The sequence below is a fragment of the Rhinoderma darwinii genome, chromosome 3 (genome assembly GCF_050947455.1).
Source record: "Rhinoderma darwinii isolate aRhiDar2 chromosome 3, aRhiDar2.hap1, whole genome shotgun sequence".
Taxonomy (NCBI): domain Eukaryota; kingdom Metazoa; phylum Chordata; class Amphibia; order Anura; family Rhinodermatidae; genus Rhinoderma; species Rhinoderma darwinii.
The window spans coordinates 249786058-249807200 of record NC_134689.1 but is presented as its reverse complement, the minus strand read 5'-3'; the positions used below and the strand labels follow the sequence as shown (position 1 = coordinate 249807200).

At 42.9% G+C, this 21143-nt stretch overlaps 1 protein-coding gene across 3 annotated transcripts in view; it reads left to right on the top strand.

Moving 5' to 3' along the window:
- Positions 1 to 21143, top strand: part of TLN2 (talin 2) — a 218796-nt gene that overhangs the window by 55407 nt on the left and 142246 nt on the right. For 2 of the 3 annotated variants that reach the window (XM_075857700.1, XM_075857698.1), the window contains exon 2: positions 17112 to 17144. The exons of the other annotated variant lie outside the window; for it this stretch is intronic. The gene's annotated coding sequence lies outside the window, so the exon portion shown is untranslated. The remainder of the gene's footprint in view (positions 1 to 17111; positions 17145 to 21143) is intronic. 3 annotated transcript variants of the gene reach the window in all.

The following is a 21143-nucleotide window of genomic DNA, read 5'->3' as shown; positions in this document are numbered from 1 at the left end:
GGCCGACGAAACTAAATGGGATATCAGTCATGATGTTCGGAGACTACTCGGCTGAAGTCTCCAAAAAACGCAAATTATTCAGCAGGATTTGCACTGCCTTCTATAACAAGGGACTAAAGTTCCAGCTACAGTACCCGGCGGTACTAAAGGTCACTACACCGAGTGGCACTATGCAGACCTACACCGACCATCAGGAAGCAGAAGCGGTTTTCAAGGATCTGCTAAAGGAAAGTTTTGAATCGGCGGCGACAGGAATCGCTACAGAGAAGGAGATGATCGTACAACCCCATACTCCTGCAGTGAGGGGCCAATCATCAAAAGAGAAGAGAATGCCACAGACTCCACGAGCTGGGAAGCAACGCCTTTAGTTGCCAAAAAGTATTGATCTTTGAGGACTGCTTGCCAAGGTGCTATGTGAGGGCGGCGGGTAAGCATTACGGATACCGTGGTTTGTTGCTCCCACTTGAAGTAAAGATGGTGTTACTATGCAGGGGTTCTTGATATGGGAAGGCCAGGAACAAGGGGTAGACATGTAATCGGGGAAAAGACTAAACACTGTTGTGATGACATATATAATTTTGTTATTTGGTCGGAGGTTAGCGAAATATCTCATTAGGTAAGCGGGGGAGAGCACCGTGTCAGAAAAAAGTGAAGTAATGAAAATTAAGGGTATTAAGGTGTTGGGGGCCTTTGAGGATAAAAAGGAATGTTATGTATTAATTGAATGTTTTGGTTTTATATATGGTAAGACAGAAGAGTCATGTTAAATGATACAGTTCAAAAGGGGCTAAATGGCCAATTCGCTACCTTCCTGACGAGCTTGACACACACAATCTTAGGATTGAATATGAGACACACACTTCGTCATCATAGGCTAAATCCAATAATCAATTTATGAGAGTAGTAACATGGAATGTTAAGGGGCTATTGTCCCCTCACAAGAGAGCTATGGTTTTGCGACATCTACACAAGCTGAAAGCTGATATAGCCTTACTTCAAGAGACGCATATGGTAGACAAAGATTTTATTCGCATGCGGAAAAGCTGGGTGGGGGAAGTCTATGGGTCATCGGCGGTAAGTAAGAAAAATGGAGTAATGATCTTAATACATAAAAATCTAGTAACTACTTTGCACACGCAGCACACAGACGCTGAGGGACGCCTTATACAACTTTCCTTAGATACTCCAATAGGGGAAGTGAGTATATATAATGTATATGCACCCAATTCCAGTAATCGCATATTCTATCAAGATCTACAGGTTACAATTTTGGCGGACACAACTATACAGAAAATAGTGGGGGGAGACTTTAACTCGGTGATGGAAACGGCTGAAGATAGGCAACGCAGGCTCCCTGCCCAACCTCTTGCTACAGATGGTATCTTACCAAGCTTTTCACAAGCCACACAGTTGGGGGATAGCTGGAGACACATGAACCCAGATGGTAGGGAATATACTTATTTCTCGTCGCATCACAAATCATGGTCCAGATTGGACTATGTTTTTTTGAGCCCACATTTACTACAGAGGCTGGAACAGGTGGATATCGCCAATATGGTCATCTCTGACCATGCACCAGTGAGCTTGTTATTGATGGATACGCATCCTAAAGGGGGAGACTTCATTTGGAGGTTTCCGACTTTTCTAGCAAAAGATGAGGGTTTTCAAGATCTACTGAAAGGATGGTGGCTAGAATATGACGGGGATAACGCGATTCACAGAACGGATTACGCGCTATACTGGGAAACGGCCAAGGCTGTTTTACGAGGGAAGATCATAGCTTATGTTTCCTTAAAGAAAAAACAGATATTTCAGAAATATGAGGAATATAGCGGAAAACTTAGAGGGGCGTACTCTGCTTTTCAGGCGGATCCGACCCCTGATAAACAGAACAACTGGGTAGAAGCTAAGAGGTTGTTTGAGGAATGGCTGGATAGGAAAGAAAAGTATGGTAGGTCAATATATGAAGCTGAGCTTTTCCGGTTCGGGAACAAGGCGGGGAGGATGTTAGCAGGGTTATCAAGGGGCTTTCGACCACGCACACATATCACAAAATTGAAAGATCATACTGGTCAGCTACACTCAGATCCTAGGAAGATAAATGACATTCTGAAATATTTTTATCAGGAGCTGTATGAGGAAGGTACGGAACCAGACACAGCACAACGTAGTCAGTTTCTCTCCGGGTTGCATATGCCCACCCTGGGTGCGGACCAATTAGATAGTCTTAACGCACCAATAGACATGGAAGAGTTGCAGTTGGCTATTGGGGGCTTACCAAATGGCAAGGCTCCGGGAACCGATGGGTATCCGGCGGAGTTCTACAAAATACTGCAGGAACAAATAGCTCCAACTCTGTTGCCTTATTTCAACTCTTTGATGCAGGGTACCAAAATACCAAATACGACAAACATGGCATACATAAAAGTACTTCCAAAGGCTGGGAAAGACACAATACACCCAGGTTCCTATAGACCTATCTCACTCATAAATCAGGACCTGAAATTGGTGTCGAAAATAATGGCAAATAGATAGGCAGTCTTAATGCCCCAGCTGGTGGGACCATCACAGGTGGGCTTTATCAAGGGTAGAGCTGCGGTCACCAACATTAGGAAGGTTCTGGGGGTAATGGACGAAATAAAGGCTTGGCCATCGTCATCCAATCAACCAGCTCTGGTGATTTTGGACGCTGAAAAAGCTTTCGACAATGTTGAATGGAGATGGCTGAACATGGTTCTAGACAAATTTAATATACAAGGAAACTTTAGGAAGTACATAAGAGCGTTGTACACGACCCCCACCGCGGCAGTGTGCACGCCGGGATTTAGATACCAGACATTCACGCTACATAGGGGCACACGACAGGGATGTCCCCTGTCGCCATTACTATTTGACTTAGCGTTGGAGCCATTGGTCCGCACTTTGGAATGTGGCGACGTGTATTCCGGAATAAATATAGGCAGCAAGGAGGTGAAATCTGTGGTGTTTGCGGATGACATACTCCTGTTTCTCTCGCATCCCCCACAGCATCTACAGAAGGTGTTCGACCTGTTCCGATATTATGGCTCCTTTTCAGGGCTAAAGATTAACCCGACAAAATGTGAATTGCTGAAATTATCCCCTCAGAGTCAGACGGGTGACATAGAAATTTTGCGGACAGGTATTAAGATAGCGACATCACATATAACGTACCTAGGGATCCGGATAGGGCAAACACCGGGAACATTATACAAACTAAATTATGATCCGCTCTTCCAAAAAATAAAAACGGAACTGGCTAGATGGGCGAATTTGCCGCTTTCATTGTTTGGCAGATGTCATTTGGTCAAGATGATATCGTTCGCGAGACTTCTGTATCCGCTCCAGACCCTGCCCATTCTTTTGAAACATAAAGATGTCAAAGATTTTAATACCAGTGTTTTAAAGTTTATTTGGTCAAATAAAAGGCCTAGGATCTCAATGGCTAAACTACAGGGCTATCACTGGCAAGGTGGGGTAAATATTCCACACTTGAGGGGCTACAATATAGCTAGCTTGTTCAGACATGTCGCAGACTGGCTGCACCATTCCAGCCATTACTCAAACTATGATTTAGATGAGGCATTAGCGGGAACTCATGATCTTAGTGGACTGCTACACACCAGACTAGCATCGCTTCCTAAACATGTAAAGGGTTCTGTGCTATTGAGAGATACCATAGTGTGTTGGAAGGAGGTAAGAAAAAAGATGGGACTCTCATTTCAATTATCCAAATACCTACCATTATGGTCCCACATAGATTTTCCAGCGGGGAGGTCTAGCTCCCTCTTCACTATGTGGAAGCAGAGGGGAATATCGACAGTGGGCCACATACTTCATGCCTCGGAGCCTCGATTGAAAACGTTGCCTGAGTTGGTAGAGAAGTATGAGATCTCTCCAAACCATTTCCTCCAATATTTACAAGTTAAATCTTTCTGCACAAAATTGGTAAGGAACTTAGAAGCAGAAGTGGTAAACAATGCTTTTGATGAGGTCATTGGGGAGGAATCGCATAGAACATCGCTATCTAAGTTATACAAAACAATTCGGGACTTGTATATTCGGGTAGCTCCGAGTGCCCATTTTGCATATTGGAGACGCACTCTGAATATGCAAGACATTAAGACCCCTATTCTGGAGGGTTGGAGGATAGTACGAAAAAATGTGATAAATGAGGTGTGGAGGGAATCTCAATTTAAATTAATGCATGCTGCAATATATGCTTTCAACATTCCCTTAACGGCTGCTAATCCACATCGATTGCACGCATGTCCAAAGTGCAGCCAACCAGGCACTGATCTATATCACGGCATATGGTCGTGTCCTAAGACACAAAAATTCTGGGAGGAGGTTATGGACTACGTACAGTTACTCTGTGGCAGAACTTTGCCGGCGGATCCTATGCTGCTTCTCTTCCATTCTATAGCCACAATTAATATGGAGGAGGGGGGACCTCCGGTAGGTATCCCCGCCCTGATGCATATCATATTTATAATCGCAAAAAGATGCTTGTTAAAGCTTTGGCTAGAATCTACAATACTGACACTACATCATTTAACCCAACAAATGAGGACATATATGTTCTCAGACAAAGTAGAGGCGACAAAACCCAAGAGACAAAAGACGGCAGGGTTTTTCAAAAGGTGGAGACCATTTATTGAGCAATTGAATACAACAGAAATTGGGGTAGTGATGGAAAGTTTCAAACATACATCCTGGTATCTCAAGGAAGACATTAAGGGGGCCCTGGGAAAACTAAAAGTGCTTTAACAGGGTGGGAGGGGTAGAAGGCGAATGCAAGTATGAAGGGTCGGAAATATAGCAAGGAAGAGGACCAGAATAGAAGTTAGATGATGACGTGATGGTAGTAATTGTGTATAGACATAGCTAAAGGACACTGTGCTCTTGTCAGGGGTAAAAGAGAAATGTAACAAATATATAGCCGGTGTGGCTAACAACTTTCACAGTATGGCCATGGAAGATGGACAAAATGTGGGAAATATTGCAAGGATAATATGTGAAATTATCTCAAATGTCATATCATGAATGCTCCTGCGCGAGTGGAAAAATGTAACTGTCTTTCTGTTAATACAAGGTTTTGTATTGTTTGTAATATGTTTGTATGATATTCAATAAAAAATGTTTTTCAAGAAACGCATGGCAAGTTTGCATGGCCCCAATGAAATGAAGCCATCAGTGTACGGTCCGTGTTTCACGGATCCGTCGTTAGCGGCCGTACAACGGCAACGGATGTGTGCATGAGGCCTGAGCGTTTAAAATGAGCATTCATGTTCTGATGTTGAGCTGTGACTGCTGCGCTAAGTCTCTGTTCACACCACGGTTTCCTTTTAAGGCCCAACCTATGCCACTGTATGACGTACAGTGGCATACATCATACATAAGCCCCCATGTTATAAAATCATATACCATATATATTTTTGTGGCGACCCATTGTATAGAAAAAATATTAAGTATATTGACGAAAACCTGTCTAGGCAGAATTCTAAAGGAAACTTCTTTGGCATCCGGCGAGTAAATAGTGCTCTATGGAATCCTTTCTTCGTGTACATCTGAAGTACACCGCGTTCCAAATTATTATGCAAATGTTATTTTTTCCTGATTTTCCTAAATAGTCGATGCAAATGACAGTCAGTATAATCTTCAAGCCATCAACCGTTGGAGTATAATGCGAATTTTATTGAACAAATCTCCTAATGATAACAGATTTATTTTTTTTTAGAAGTAAAAAAACTCAAAATGCACTGTTTCACATTATTATGCACAACAGAGATCAAAACATTTTAAAGGTTGTAAAGAGAACTAAAATGGTAATTTGTTGAATTTGCAGCATCAGGAGGTCCTATTTACAGAAATCAAAAGCTCTTTCAATAAAAAAAAAACTTAGCAGGCCAAGTTACATGTTAACATAGGACCCCTTCTTTGATATCACCTTCACAATTCTTGCATCCATTGAATTTGTGAGTATTTGGACAGTTTCTGCTTGAATATCTTTGCAGGATGTCAGAATAGCCTCCCAGAGCTTCTGTTTTGATGTGAACTGCCTCCCACCCTAGATATTTTGCTTGAGGATGCTCTAAAGGTTCTTAATAGGGTTGAAGTCAGGGGAACATGGGGGCCACACCATGAGTTTCTCTCCTTTTATGCCCATAGCAGCCAATGACACAGAGGTATTCTTTGCAGCATGAGATGGTGCATTGTCCTGCATGAAGATAATTTTGCTACGGAATGCACGGTTCTTCTTTTTGTACCAAGGAAGAAAGTGGTCAGTCATGAACTCTACGTGCTTTGCAGAGGTCATTTTCACACCGTCAGGGACCCTAAAGGGGCCTACCTGCTCTCTCCCCATGATTCCAGCCCAAAACATGACTCCGCCACCTCCACGTCGCAGCCTTGTTGGGACATGGTGGCCATTCACCAACCATCCACTACTCCATCCATCTTGACCATCCAGGGTTGCACGGCACGCATCAGTAAACACGGTTTGAAAATTAGTCTTCATGTATTTCTGAGCCCACTGCAACCGTTTCTGCTTGTGAGCATTGTTTAGGGGTGGCCGAATAATAGCTTTATGCACACTTGCAAACCTCTGGAGGATCCTACAGCTTGAGGTTCGCGGGACTCCAGAGGCACCAGCGGCTTCAAATACCTGTTTGCTGCTTTGCAATGGCATTTTAGCAGCTGCTCTCCTAGTCCTATTAATTTGTCTCGCAGAAACCTTCCTCATTATGCCTTTATCTGAACGAACCCGTCTGTGCTCTGAATCAGCCACAAATCTTTTCACAGTACGATGATCACGCTTACGTTTTCTAGAAATATCCAATGTTTTCATACCTTGTCCAAGGTATTGCACCATTTCACGCTTTTCGGCAGCAGAGAGATCCTTTTTCTTTCCCATATTGCTTGAAACCTGTGGCCTGCGTAATAATGTGGAACGTCCTTCTTAAGTAGTTTTCCTTTGATTGGGCACACCTGGCACACTAATTATCACAGGTGTCTGAGATTGGTTACAATGATCCAAATAGCCCTAAGGCTGGGTTCACACGACCTATTTTCAGACGTAAACGAGGCGTATTATGCCTCGTTTTACGTCTGAAAATAGGGCTACAATACGTCGGCAAACATCTGCCCATTCGTTTGAATGAGTTTGCCGACGTATTGTGCAGACGACCTGTAATTTACGCGTCGTCGTTTGACAGCTGTCAAACGACGACGCGTAAATTGACTGCCTCGGCAAAGAAGTGCAGGGCACTTCTTTGCCACGTAATTTGAGCCGTTCTTCATTGAACTCAATGAAGAGCAGCTCAAGATATACGAGCGTCACAGACGCCTCGTATATTACGAGGAGGAGCATTTACGGCTGAAACGACGCAGCTGTTTTCTTCTGAAAACAGGCTGTCATTTCAGCCGTAAATGCCTGCTATCGTGTGAACATACCCTAAGACACAATACCATCCATGAGTTTAAAGGGATCCTGTCATCAACATCTTACCTGTTAAACTCGCCTGACCCCTCAATGGCCGCAGCTGTCCAGAGTGCGTTCCTGTTCTCTTCTTTCCTGAAGTTCTCCTCTGTCTGTAAATATCGTCGTTTAAACTCTTCCCGCCTTTTATGGTAATTATTTTTCCCTCTGGGATGCAGCTTCTTAACCCCGCCCACCGTTGCCACCTGTCTGGCCCTGACTGGCTAAGGAGCTGTCAATCAAAATGAAGGAGGTGGAGTCCACTCTGAGAAGCTGGAGGAATGAAAATCTGACTCTTTTCAGATGAAGATTTGACTCTTTTCTGCTCATTTGCATACGGCGTTGGACCACTGAAAAACGGAATACTAAAGGTACAGAGCTTACTTAGAACATATTTATAGCTTAGATGACAATGATTTTTCACCCACTTTCACCAGGTATTGCTGGCTTTATAGCTAAAATGCTGGTGACAGGATCCCTTTAATTGAAAAACTAATAATTAAATGTTTATGACACTTTAATCCAAATGTGCATAATAATTTGGAACACGGTGTATTTCCCAGGACATATGCCGAATGCGCACAGCAAAGCCTAATTTTTCAGCAGCAAAGTATTAGGCCTGTGTGTTAAGCCTTATTCACACGAACTTGTGTGTATTGCGCGCGCAAAAAAACGCGTTTTGCGCACGTAGCAGTTCCGCGTGGCATCAGTATTTGGTGCGTGCCTGCGTGATTTTCGCGCATATGGCATCGTTATGACACTGTTTTTATGTTTAGAAACATAAAAGCACCTCCTGCTTTTATGTTTTCCTTAATTTATTTTACAACTGTAGCGCGAATCACGCGCGGCACACGGAAGTGCGTCCGTGTGCTGCGCGTGATTTTCACGCATCCATTGACTTCAATGGGTGCGTGATGCGCGAAAAACGGCCAAGTATAGGACATGCGCTGCATGAAAACAACGGACTATCTGAACGGCCCTATTCACGAACATAGGTCCGCGCAACGCGCGTGATTTTCACGTGCGTATCACGGACGTGAAATATGTTCGTGTGAATAAGGCCTAAGACTAAGTTCAAGCGTGGTGAAGTTTTATGCCACAGATTTTGCTGCTAATTTGCCGTGGATTTCACCGCCCTTTTTTAATGCTGCAGTTTCTTCCAGACAGACTTTTTTTTTTTATAAAAATGCAAAAACTGGAAGGAATAGGACGACCTTCTCTTCTAGCCTCCAGTGAGAATCTAAGAAGCAATGTGTCACACCGCTGTACTTGGCGTTTCCCTTGCCCTAGCAGTTACTGACCCTGAGAACACATCTCTTCTATCCTATGTTGACAAGCACTAAAGCTTGAATCTCAATTGTTGTCATATACTTTACTATACTATAGTGTTTAGCAGACAGCAATACTCTGACATTCTGCTCACCATTAGTGCAGACACACAATACAACAGACACAAATCTGACTTTCAGCAATACGGACACTGGGAGGAATGAATCTGATCTCCTATCCTATTGTGTGGTTTCTAATTCCTCATGTGTTCTTTATCTGGCAGGCTCTCCTCTATGAGGTCATATGCCCCCTTTCCACCCACCCACATTCCTGTCATAAAGCGTCAGATCTCCCCATTCCCTTTTTTTTTTTCTTCAATAACTAATGTAACCTGATTTAATTTCCCTCCCCTCTTGTACTTCAGAGTAATAATAAGATAATTCTATGATATTTGTCATTAACGGAGCATTTATTTATCTGAAGGATTTTTAGCTCCAGCTCTTTTGGTGTTTTTTTCTTTCTTATCCATGTGTGGATGGTGTTTTTGGTTAGAAGGTTCAGTTCATTAGGATAAGATGGTTGACTGTGTTAGCAAAGATGTGAAGATTTTATGACTGCTTGAAAACAGTGACTTTTCTGCACTTGACTGTAGTATACAAGTTAGGCTCCGTTCACACTGCGTTTGAGCCTGTTGTGGATGTCGATGGCTCAAGCCCTACGTTTGGAGTATACGTCAAACGTTTCTGTAGGGCTCCGCTCACCCGTCAGCGGCAAAAAGCGTGTCTTTTTGGCCTTCGCCAGTCTATTATAGATCGGTATGTCTTTTTGTTATTTTTCTGTATAGAAAAGCATAGTAGACTACGCTTTTCCGTGCAGAAGCATCCCGCAAAAAGAAAAAGGATAGAGCGCGATATACATTTAACATGCGCAACGTATTTCACTGTATGCCACTACAGTGGCATACAACAGAGCCTTCTATCAGGCTATATATATATATATATATATATATATATATATATTATATATATATATATATATTATACACGCACGAATGATGCAGGGCTCAAACGCAGTGTGAACAAATCCTAATGAGAACACTGTTGGTATTTTAGATCTCAGCCCCCACCACACCGGTCTGTCCAGTGTAATTGGCAGTGCCTGAATTTCCTCTCTATTATGTTACTTTATTGACCCTGACTTTTAGTAGAAATGGAAATATAAAGCTTTTCGCAACATGTGTTAGTTAGTGTGTTGTATTTTTGTTTTGTATCATCAACATTCAAGACTTTTAAGGTGGCCATACACATTAGACTAAAGTAAATGAAAATTGACAAATTCAACCAAAGACAATCGGGTATAATTTACCAGGAATTTTTGTTTTTTTATGTTTCAATAATTTTTATTGAAGGTTTACACACAAAAAAAAAAAGTAAACTGTCCATCAAACAATGCAAATAACGGTCCAAATTTATTTATTTATTTTTAAACATTTTTTAAGCCTACTGATGACAGACCGTCATTTTCTGAAAAGTAGTTGTATTAGAAATTTTCACCTGATTGTTGCTAATAGTTTGGGTCGATCCTTCACTACACAGACTATTGTGGAAGACCATCCCACAGGGTAGGAGTGTAGGCTTGGCTTGGGTAGATGTTATAATATTTTTCTAACTCATGGATGTGCGTAGGATTCCCCCTTATTATAACATCACTTCTGGCGTTACATCGGCCATTACTTGCCTGGTGTAATCGAAAATGCATGGCTACTTTGAACAACTGTATGGCTACTTTGAAGCAGTAGCGGCCAATATAATCTAAAATGTGTATGACTGCGTCGGCGTAACGATCGTTTACCAGACTAATATTTCTTCAGCCATCAACCAACTTTTATCGAATGTGTATGGCCACCTTCGACTGTTTTGATGTAGTTAAAGGGATTATCTGGTTTAGACAACTCCCTTTTTAATATGCCGTTTATTACATGCTGAGGCACTTGAGGACCTCATATGTCCATGAAATCTATTAGATGCTTTGCATAGAACGATTTTTTTTTTAAATTACCAACAGATAGCGAGGATCTGATTTCTATCATTATGATCCTCACAGGAGATTCCTACTCAAGAAAAATGGCCATACGCGAAATAATTTTTTACAATTTATTTTTGTCATTAATGAGGACCTTTCGACAAATAAATAATCCTATATTTGAAATGATAAAAGCAAGCAATTTCAATCAACCAAAGTATCAGATGTCAGTTTAAAGGGTTTACGAAGATGTACAATTGGTAATAATCTAAAATCGAATTATGAAGTTAATGTCAGATCTACGTCTGTTCCTTTAGAGCATTTTATGCTATCTGATTCAAAATAAAATGTTTTGTGCATGTCCAGGGCAGTGAAGCTTTTTTTTTTTTTTTATCTTTTGTGATATAAATATTAGGTACAAAATTGTGATCATTGATGCATTGAGCGACACAGCTCAGTATGACTGTAAGGCCTCATTCACATGACAGGCTTTCCCGGCCGGGTGCCGGCCGTTCATAAATCGGCCGGCACCCGGCTGCATTAGGAATAATAGACCCCTAATGGGGCTATTCACACGACCGATTTTTTGACGGCCGGGAAAACCGGCCGTCAAAAAATAGGACATGCTCTATTTTCGGCCGGGTGCCCTGCTCCCATAGAAGTCTATGGGGCCGGGTAATATACGGCCATCACCGGAATGTGTCCCGAGTGATGGCCGGGTTTTCCGTCGCTTGCGCTCTATCTCCTCCTCCTCACAGCGCAGAGTGCATGTGAGGAGGAGGAGTTGATGCCATTTGGACGAATGGCTGTACATTGTGTGGCAGGGCCGGGGTGTACAGCAGGTGGAAGGGAGCGCTGCGCTGGCTCCCTTCCCCTGCTTGTTAAAAGCGCCCTGGACCGGCGACACCTTCCATGGCACCGCTAGCAGCTGCTGCTGCTGTGGCTGCTACTACTGTAGTGACACCACTATAGCAGAGCAGGGAGGTATCTCCCCGCTCTGCTATGTGCTAGCTCCATTTTAGCTCCCTGAAGGAGCGGAATCCCCGTGTGTTCGGGGATTCCGCTCCTGGACAGAGCGCTTGATGTCTCTGTCCATATCTGGGGAGTGACATCAGGGGAAACTCCTGAAGAGGAATCCCCGAACACATGGGGATTCCCCTTCAGGAGTTGCCGCTGATGTCACTGTCCAGATCTGCCCGGCCCGGAACGGATGCAAAAATAATGCAAACCGGCCGGGAAAAATGGCCGATTTTACCGGCCGATACTCGGGCGGGACCCGGTCGTGTGAATCCCGCCTAAGGGGAGGTCAACATTTCGTCACCTTCTGCATTGTGATGAAAATCCGCAACAGCGTAGAACTGCGACAGATTTTTAGAATTTTAATTCTTTCGCATATTTTCATGCCCTGATTTCCACATTTAAAAAAAATAATAAAAAATTACCTACATGTGGATGGGTTTTAATAAATATTTGTTGTACTGTAAAGTGGCACAGACTTTCGATGCTTAAGACTGTGTTGCACTAAAGTTGAAGTGGTCTTTGATGCCAAATGCAACTGCCACTTGGCTTTCACTCTGAGGTTATGTTCACACGGCCTATTTTCGGCCATTTTTCGGGCCGTAAACGCTGAAAAATCGGAAGCAGAACGCCTCCAAACATCTGCCCATTGATTTGAATGGGAAAAAACGTGTTCTGTTCCGACGGCAGGTGACTTCTTGGGAGGGACGTTTTTGGAGCCGTTTTTCATAGACACTATAGAAAACCGCTCCAAAAATGCAGCGAAAATCGCAAGTGGCTTAAAAAAACGTCTGAAAATCAGGAGCGGTTTTCCCTTGAAAACAGCTCCGTATTTTCAGATGTTTTTTGCTAAGTGTGTGAACATACCCTTAAAGGGGAGATGTCTGATTGCTTGAAAGTTGGGATTGTACTTTGAAGTTGCCCCTTTGTACCAACAAATGTGGTTAGCAGTCATTTTTTTATTTATTTTTTTAAATAATATTTGGAAATGTCAATGTTTTTCATGTAGGATTTAATCGAATCAATGCTCTTGTGCTACAACATGTAATGGTTTAACCATTACGCTATCATTGTACATGCAGGTTTGGTCTTTTTAGTTGAAGCCGTTTGTAAGAAATAATGTGCTGGTTATAAGCTGTTCTTTTGGGAAGCGCATGTATAAGCTCCGTGAGATTGTATAGAATTCCAGGGCTCGAATAGATGTCATCTGCAATATAATGGAAACAACTGGACGCCATGTTTGCTGTAATTTCGCTGCTATCAAAACAAACGGCAAACGTCTCTGTAGTCATATATACCACATAAATGTTACCCAGGAGACATCTTCAAAGGAATGCAGATATTTTGTTCTCCTTATGGAGAGACTGGCCTAACTCTCCCATCACTCAGTCTTCGGTCTTTCTGAGAAAAATCCTTGACATTTTTTCCCAGCTGAGCGCTATTCATGTGTAGAAAGAACTGAATGCAGGGAGCAAGCATCAAGCTCTGTGTATTTTTTCATCAGATTAATATCCGGTTTAAACAGAGCCAAGTGCTATTTCAAAATGCTGCCTGTGTTCACTGCTATCTCTTCAGCCGTGGCAAGCTCAGATTGCAATTCTTTTTTTGGCTGTCTCTCTTAAGGCCAACATTTGCTCCCAATGCTAACAAACACGATCAAATTTAATAAAAACTATTTAACGTACTGTAACTACTATTTTAAAAGGGGATTTAAAGGGGATCTCCTACAAGGACAAACTCTATTTGATTAGAAAATTATAAGATGACCGTAAAAAGATGATATAGCGATTGTTCTCTACTTGACATGGCATTCTTAAAATACAATATATTCCCCGCTTTGCTTTGTTGGTCACTTAGGGCTATGAGGGAATGAAAAGAAACAGTGAAATCCAGGGACAATGTTTCAGACAGATTACCTGTCCTTCCTCTGGCTGGTTGTGCATAATGTCATGAGAAGTTCAAGCGATGGAACTGGTATACACAAATAAGCAATCTCTCAAATACACAGTTTATGGCACCTATAATAAATGGTGATTTGAAATAAACCCACAAGCTCATTAGATTTTTTTTATTTTTTTTTTAACATTTCCAGATCTGAGTCTGTCGATCGATCAATATGATATATAGATATTTCAGTTACCCTTATCTCATTCTTCCCTGTCTAGCAGTGAGAAGTGCCCTTTTACACGGGCAAATTATCGGGCAGACGAGCGTTCACAGAAAGCTTGTTGCAATTTTACTTAAAGAGGCTCTGTCACCAGATTTTGCAACCCCTATCTCCTATTGCAGCAGATCGGCACTGCAATGGAGATAAGAGTAACGTTGTTTTTTTAAAAAAAACGAGCATTTTTGGCCAAGTTATGACCATTTTTATATTTATGTAAATGAGGCTTTCTAAAGTACAACTGGGCGTGTTTAAAGTAAAAGTACAACTGGGCGTGTATTGTGTTCGTTACATCAGGGCGTTTTTACTTCTTTTACTAGCTGGGCGTTGTGTATAGAAGTATCAGCCACTTCTCTTCACAACGCCCAGCTTCTGGCAGTGCAGACACACAGCGTGTTCTCGAGAGATCACGCTGTGACGTCACTCACTTCCTGCCCCAGGTCCTGCATCGTGTCGGACGAGCGAGGACACATCGGCCCCAGAGGCTACATTTGATTCTGCAGCAGCATCAGCGTTTGCAGGTAAGTAGCTACAGCGACTTACCTGCAAACGCCGATGCTGCTGCAGAATCAACTGTAGCCTCTGGTGCCGATGTGTCCTCGCTGGTTCGACGCGATGCAGGACCTGGGGCAGGAAGTGAGTGACGTCACAGCGTGATCTCTCGAGAACACGCTGTGTGTCTGCACTGCCAGAAGCTGGGCGTTGTGAAGAGAAGTGGCTGATATTTCTATACACAACGCCCAGCTAGTAAAAGAAGTAAAAACGCCCTGATGTAACGAACACAATACACGCCCAGTTGTACTTTTACTTTAAACACGCCCAGTTGTACTTTAGAAAGCCTCATTTACATAAATATAAAAATTGTCATAACTTAGCCAAAAATGCTCGTTTAAAAAAAAAAAAAAACGTTACTCTTATCTCCATTGCAGCGCCGATCTGCTGCAATAGGAGATAGGGGTTGCAAAATCTGGTGACAGAGCCTCTTTAAGTGTTCATTCATTTTAGATCAGTCATGCTGGGTTCACATATATCCGTTGTCAGGCCAGTTGTTTTAGCCTGAACCGGACACAACTGATGACATTTTTGGGTACTTCTTGCACCGGTTCGGCATCTATAGCCAGGCAGAAAAACATCTGATGCAACGTTTTTCTTGCCGGCGAAGGTAGACATCGGCCGCAGCAACTGATGCAACGCGTGCCAGAAACAATTCCATAGACAGACAACCAAAGGATGAGTTCTGGCATAATTTTCCCTCAGGCGTTTCTCTACAAAGCCAGACGGATGCTACGCCGGGTTTATGGGAATCCGACCTAAGTGGAGTTCTGAGGTTTCAGTGAATCGCTATTACAAGAAGCATCTGCTCAATTTTGACCCCCAGAACAGCATGTCTGGGACCATTTATTGCAGAGGTGTATCTAGGTTCTCCAGCACCCGAGGCACAGATTCAGTTTGGCACCCCCCCCCCAACCTCTTTCCCGACATCTCGTTCCCCCTCGCCATGTTTGTTTTCTCTACCAATCAATGACATGTTATTTCTTTTCCACATTTCTTTTTATGTAACTCGTGCATAAAAACATTTGTACATTTTACGAGCAATATAGTTCTATACACAACACCAGAACCAAGCACATTACATATATACAAGACCAGCACAAATACAGCTCAATTTAGTGCAACCCCTGCCATATGGGTTTGCACTAATTTGTTTCCAGCTCCCAGCATGGCCCGAACAATGGTAAGGACATGCTGGGAGATGCTGTTTCACAAAAAATAAATCATATCATAATCATACCACCCATCATCTCGCTGCAGATCATACAGTGACTACAGTACTGATTAGAGGCAGAATAAACATTTACATTAAGTGACTCACCGGTGACTCAGATTCTAGTTTTTTTTCTATTCTTCAACCGATCTAGACCTTTATGACGACTTCTCCCGTTCACAGCCCATTTCTGCGGTTTGCCGCTCAGATGTCTTCAGCTTCCAACATTTCTACACCTATAAACCAAGATAAAGCTCTCCTTATACCACACACATTACGCCCCTAAATATAATAGCGCCATACACTGCACCTCTATAGAGCCCCCTGTAGATAGTGCCCCCAAATAGCCCACCCCTGTATATAGTGTCCCACAAATGGCTCCCCCTATAGTGCTCCACAGATATCCCCCTGTAGATATAGCCCACCCCTGTATCTAGTGCTGCACAGATAGCCCACCCCTGTATATACCCCCTGTAGATATAGCCCACCCCTGTATATAGTGCTCCATAGATAGCCCACCCCTGTATATAGCCCCCTGTAGATATAGCACACACCTGTATATAGCCCCCTGTAGATATAGCCCACCCCTGTATATAGTGCTCCACAGATAGCCCACCCCTGTATATAGCCCCTCCCCGTAGATATAGCCACCCCTGTAGATAAAGCCCCCACCCCCGTAGATAGCCCCACCTGTAGATAAAGCCCCACACTTTTTTTATTACAATAAAATAACAAACTATTCAAACTCACCTTAATCCCGGTCCCACGCCGTCCGGCAGCAATGGAGACCTGCTCTCTTCTGCGCAGGTCTCCTGAGGTTGAACGAAGCATCTATGAAAGGCACTGATGGCAGGGCAGAATGACTTTCCCTGAACGTACCCGGCCATTCATTGCTTCTAATTGTACCTGTGTCCTATGGACGCAGTTACAATTATAGTGCAGGAGGGGGTTGCGCTGGGGTTGTGCCCCTCTAAGTTGCGCCTGGGGCACATGCCCCGCCTGCCCCCCCTGCTGTGCCCCTGATTTATTGGGTTAAAGTGCACCAACTAGCTCATCTTATAAGAAGTTTTTTATAACCTAATGCTAGAAATATGTTTATATCGCCATGCTCTCTATAGGTGACAAAACATTAATCTGATCCTGAAAATGAGCCATATCTGGCCAAGTGATCCTTTGAATGTAGTTATCTTGTTGCTTGTAATTTTATATTTGCTTGTAATTTATATTCTTTGTAAGAAATGGAAAGATTTTTTTTTATTGGGTATATACATTGGGTGTCATACAGTTATCACTGGTCATATAGAAAGCAAGATTTTCCTAGCGTGTTTAGGGGCTGGTGTTCATCACTATAGTGATCTCTTATTCTTATTCCATAGGTCTGTTAATTGGACAGACTCCACTTCTTAAAGGTATGTAACATTTTGCATGATTATTTGCTTTACGTTATTGTGTAGGTTCGCTTTTGTATGAATGTGCCATTCTGCTTCCAGAGGTTCAGCTTTTAGGTTAGAGAGGCTCATTGATGATTGCAATCAAAGGGACAATATCCCGTTTTCTTGCCACCCATAGCCAGCATATTGTGTTGTAAATATTGGCTAATCAGATGTGCAGTACTTACACCATTGCAGGTGGAAATAAATGGGGGTCTGGTCCCCCACCATCGCAGCTTTGTATCCTGCTACAACAAAACTTTCAATTGACGGAGTCTACTCTATCTTTATTGGAGGCACACTATTGGGTCTGCGCAGATACCAAACAATTGGTAACACATTAAAGTAAATCACCGCAATAACCATTTAAATTGATAATTCCCTCTCTACAACCCCTGTATATTAGTTCAGGCAGGTAGGCCTAGACATAAGCAGGGTACCCCCTCTATAACTCCTATCATCCATGGTGGAGAGTCTGCATGCCTCCAGACTGAAGTAAAAAATAAAATGTCAGGGTCTGAATAATAACTGTCCATTTACACAGGCCAATAATTATCCAAATGAACACGCAGGCCAATAATCGAGAAGAATGAACAGGACAGCGATCAGCCGACAAACGAGAAAATGCTAATTCGTTGGCTGATCACGTCGTCTGTGCAGCCTATTAAATGATTGTTGTTGGCAGCACATCGCCCCGTGTAAACAGGGGATGTGCTGCCAACAATGAAGCAAACTGATGGGGACTGAACGTTTGTATTAACATACAGAAAGCATCGGCCCGTGTAGAAGACCTTTTAAAGAGTAACTTCTTATGTTGCCAATCCACGATCGTTATGGGCAAAAATCTACCCGTGTAAACCAGCCTTAAGACAAGACATTTTTATAAGGCAGTAATCGCCCTAGCAGGTATTCGCTGTAATAACAGAAATGACATCAGTTTTCCGCTTCTCTGCATTGTTTATAGGGGGTAATGGTAGTGTGACCTCTTCCCCTTCGACTTTGCTGGTATCTGTTAGTACAACAGAGTCCAATATGGATAAGTGAATTAAGGGGGACATGCAGAATTATGTGAAGTCCGTTAGACGAGTCTGTTCAGGGACCTGGTGACAGGAGATCCACTTTAAGTTTTGGTGTAAAGACGAACATCCCTGTCTGACAAATGGTATAACTAATCTAATATACGCAGTCGTTTCTAGTCTCTGCTTAATTTTGCCTGAGATACCTGGTACAAGGTGCAAATGCACTGAAAATGCAAGGATCTGTCAGACGAGCTATGCAAAAGCAATAAGGCCACAATTTTTTTTGTGGATTCTGCAAAGAAAATCTGCAAAATACAATACATGTGAATTTTATTTTTTTACCATTTATGGCCAATGTGTTTTTTTTTTAAAGACCCTTTTTTATGGTAAACCTTATGTAATGCCTGTGAAGCATGTTTGTGTTTAAAATGCCTGTCAACTAGTATCTGCCAAGCACCCGACAAACCCTGCATAAATCTCACCAAGTTTGATTAGTGAACCAGAATAGGTTTCAGCGAAGGTTATTGTCCTACATTTGTGTGTATTCCTATAAAGGTGGGTTTACATGTTACGATCATGTGAAGATCAAAAGTTTTATCACATTTTTATGTGGATTGTACATGGTCATGTACTTAACTTGATAACTTGTGATGTCAGTCTAAGGCTGGGTTCACACCGGCGTCTGTGTTCCCGTTCTGCTAACCTCCAGTATAGCAGAACAGCGAAAATACCGGAAGCACCGCTTCCGTTGTACGAAGGGACACCACCGGTGGCACCTATTGACTTGAATTGGTTCCGTCGGGTTTCAGTTAGGCCTCATGCACACTTCCGTGTGCCGTTGAATGGCTGCTAATGACGGATGGCTTCCGTGTGCAGTCCGTTGTTTCACGGACCAAACCATTGCAAAGGCCGAGGCTGTTTCGTCAAAAACGGGCAGCAGTAGGACCTGCCCTATTTTTGACAGAACGGCCGCATGGTTCCGTTAAAACAACGGAAGTGTGCATGGCCCCATTGAAATGAATGTGTCAGTGTGCTATCCGTTAAACGGATAGCACCCTGACGAAAAAAATTGAAGTGGCCATTAGGCCTTTCATGGCTCCGGTACGGTCTTATTGTTTCTGGTGTTGTGGGCTGGATCTGTAATGGAGCCTTTAAAGCAGATGTGAACGAATCCTAACTGGATTACTTTCTTTCTACTTACTAAGGCACGAGGCACACTGCCGTGGCCGTAATCATGGACCGTGATCACGGGCACGGCCTGCTGCTGGCGGCCGTTGAAAGCCATTTGCATTTTTGGCCTGTATTCCCATATAAAGTATGGGAGCACGGTCCGTTAAAAGCAAAAGATAGGACATGTCCTATAGTTTGCGGAGGCTTTCTACGGCCCGGACACCTTCCTGCAAATATACGGGAAGGTGTCCGTGGTTAATAGAAATGAAATGGGTCCGCTATTACGTTCTACAATTAGACAAAATCTACGGTCGTTTGCATAGGGCCTAAAGGTCCATTTACACAAACCTATTAATGTTAGCAATCTTCAATACGATCACTGTGTGTTAAGAATTAATCGTTTGGTCGCCTATTCAACAATGTTACATGTCGGCTACCCATCAACTGACTCATGTTTACATACCACAATGTTACAACGACCAATGATTATTTTTATGTTCACAAACTGTCAATTGCAGTGGGATGCGTTGCAGCCTTCCATTGGAGGTATATGTCGGGACATCCTCTTGACGTATACCTCCAACGTACTGTAGGCTCTTAACTTGATGTGAACAGAGTCTTATTTGCTAAGCTCTGACGTCTGTGTTCATTCATAAATTAGTTTGCTAAGCCTGAAGCTATGGAAGACGACCATGTGGCCTACTTCCTTTCTGGATGTGACAGCAGATGATATTATGTGATTTACTATGCAGACCAGACACAGACTCTGGACACATGTCCTGTTAGTGTTTCCAGGTTGTGTTGAATTGAGCTGACTCCTGTGTATTACTGTGGACTGGGTCTATAGTGGAATCGGTTTACTGAAATAGAGATGCTTTTCCCTGTAGAGGCAGGAAATGCTGTGTAGACAGCAAAGAAAACAGCTCCTGAAGCAGATCAGATTTCAAGGCTGAAGAAGCATCGTGTCTCCTGGTAATGCGTGCGGCTTCCATCCATAGTCCGCCTCACTGAAAGGCACACGCTGCTTTTACTAGGGCATGCATTTTTTAGAAGTTGGTGGTAGGTGAATTCTTGCAACAGGTGATGGTGATCATATATCCTATTAAATATGTTGTTACAAAACATGTAGAGGCATGTCATACTTGTAACATACCGGGATAGCGTGCTTCTGTTTCTTTTAGCGCTTGCTATTTTCTTGTGTTATCTGTGGTTTTACTTTTAGTCAATGACTAATACATACCTCCCAACTTTTGAATTCGGAAAAGAGGGACATTTTAAGCCACGCCCCTAACCACGCCCAATATCCCGCATAAACACATCAAATCACGGACAGATCCTTATTCAAATAACATCATATTCTCACTGCAGATCTCTAGACTTACAATTACAAAAAAAAAATATGGATATCACCAATAATATGGATCAGGTTATATCGTCTTTTATGTTACTTTTCCTATCTTGGGTATAACATTTGCTCATCACGGCGGCAGCAGCTGCAGGACAAACCAAAAGGCTGAGAACGATGAAAGTCTAGAGGGAGACCCTGTGGTTGATGTCTTTTCAATTGACAGTTAGCACAGTTACATGATGGGGATTTTTTTTTTCCAGTTGTGTAACTCTGCTACCGGTCAATGGAAAAATCATCCACCGGAGCCCCCTTGTAGATCGCTCCACACACAGCCCCCTGTAGATCGCTCCACAGACAGCAGCCCTGTAGATAGCTCCACACACAGACCCCCCTGTAGATAGCTCCACACACAGAGCCCCCTGTAGATAGCTCCACACACAG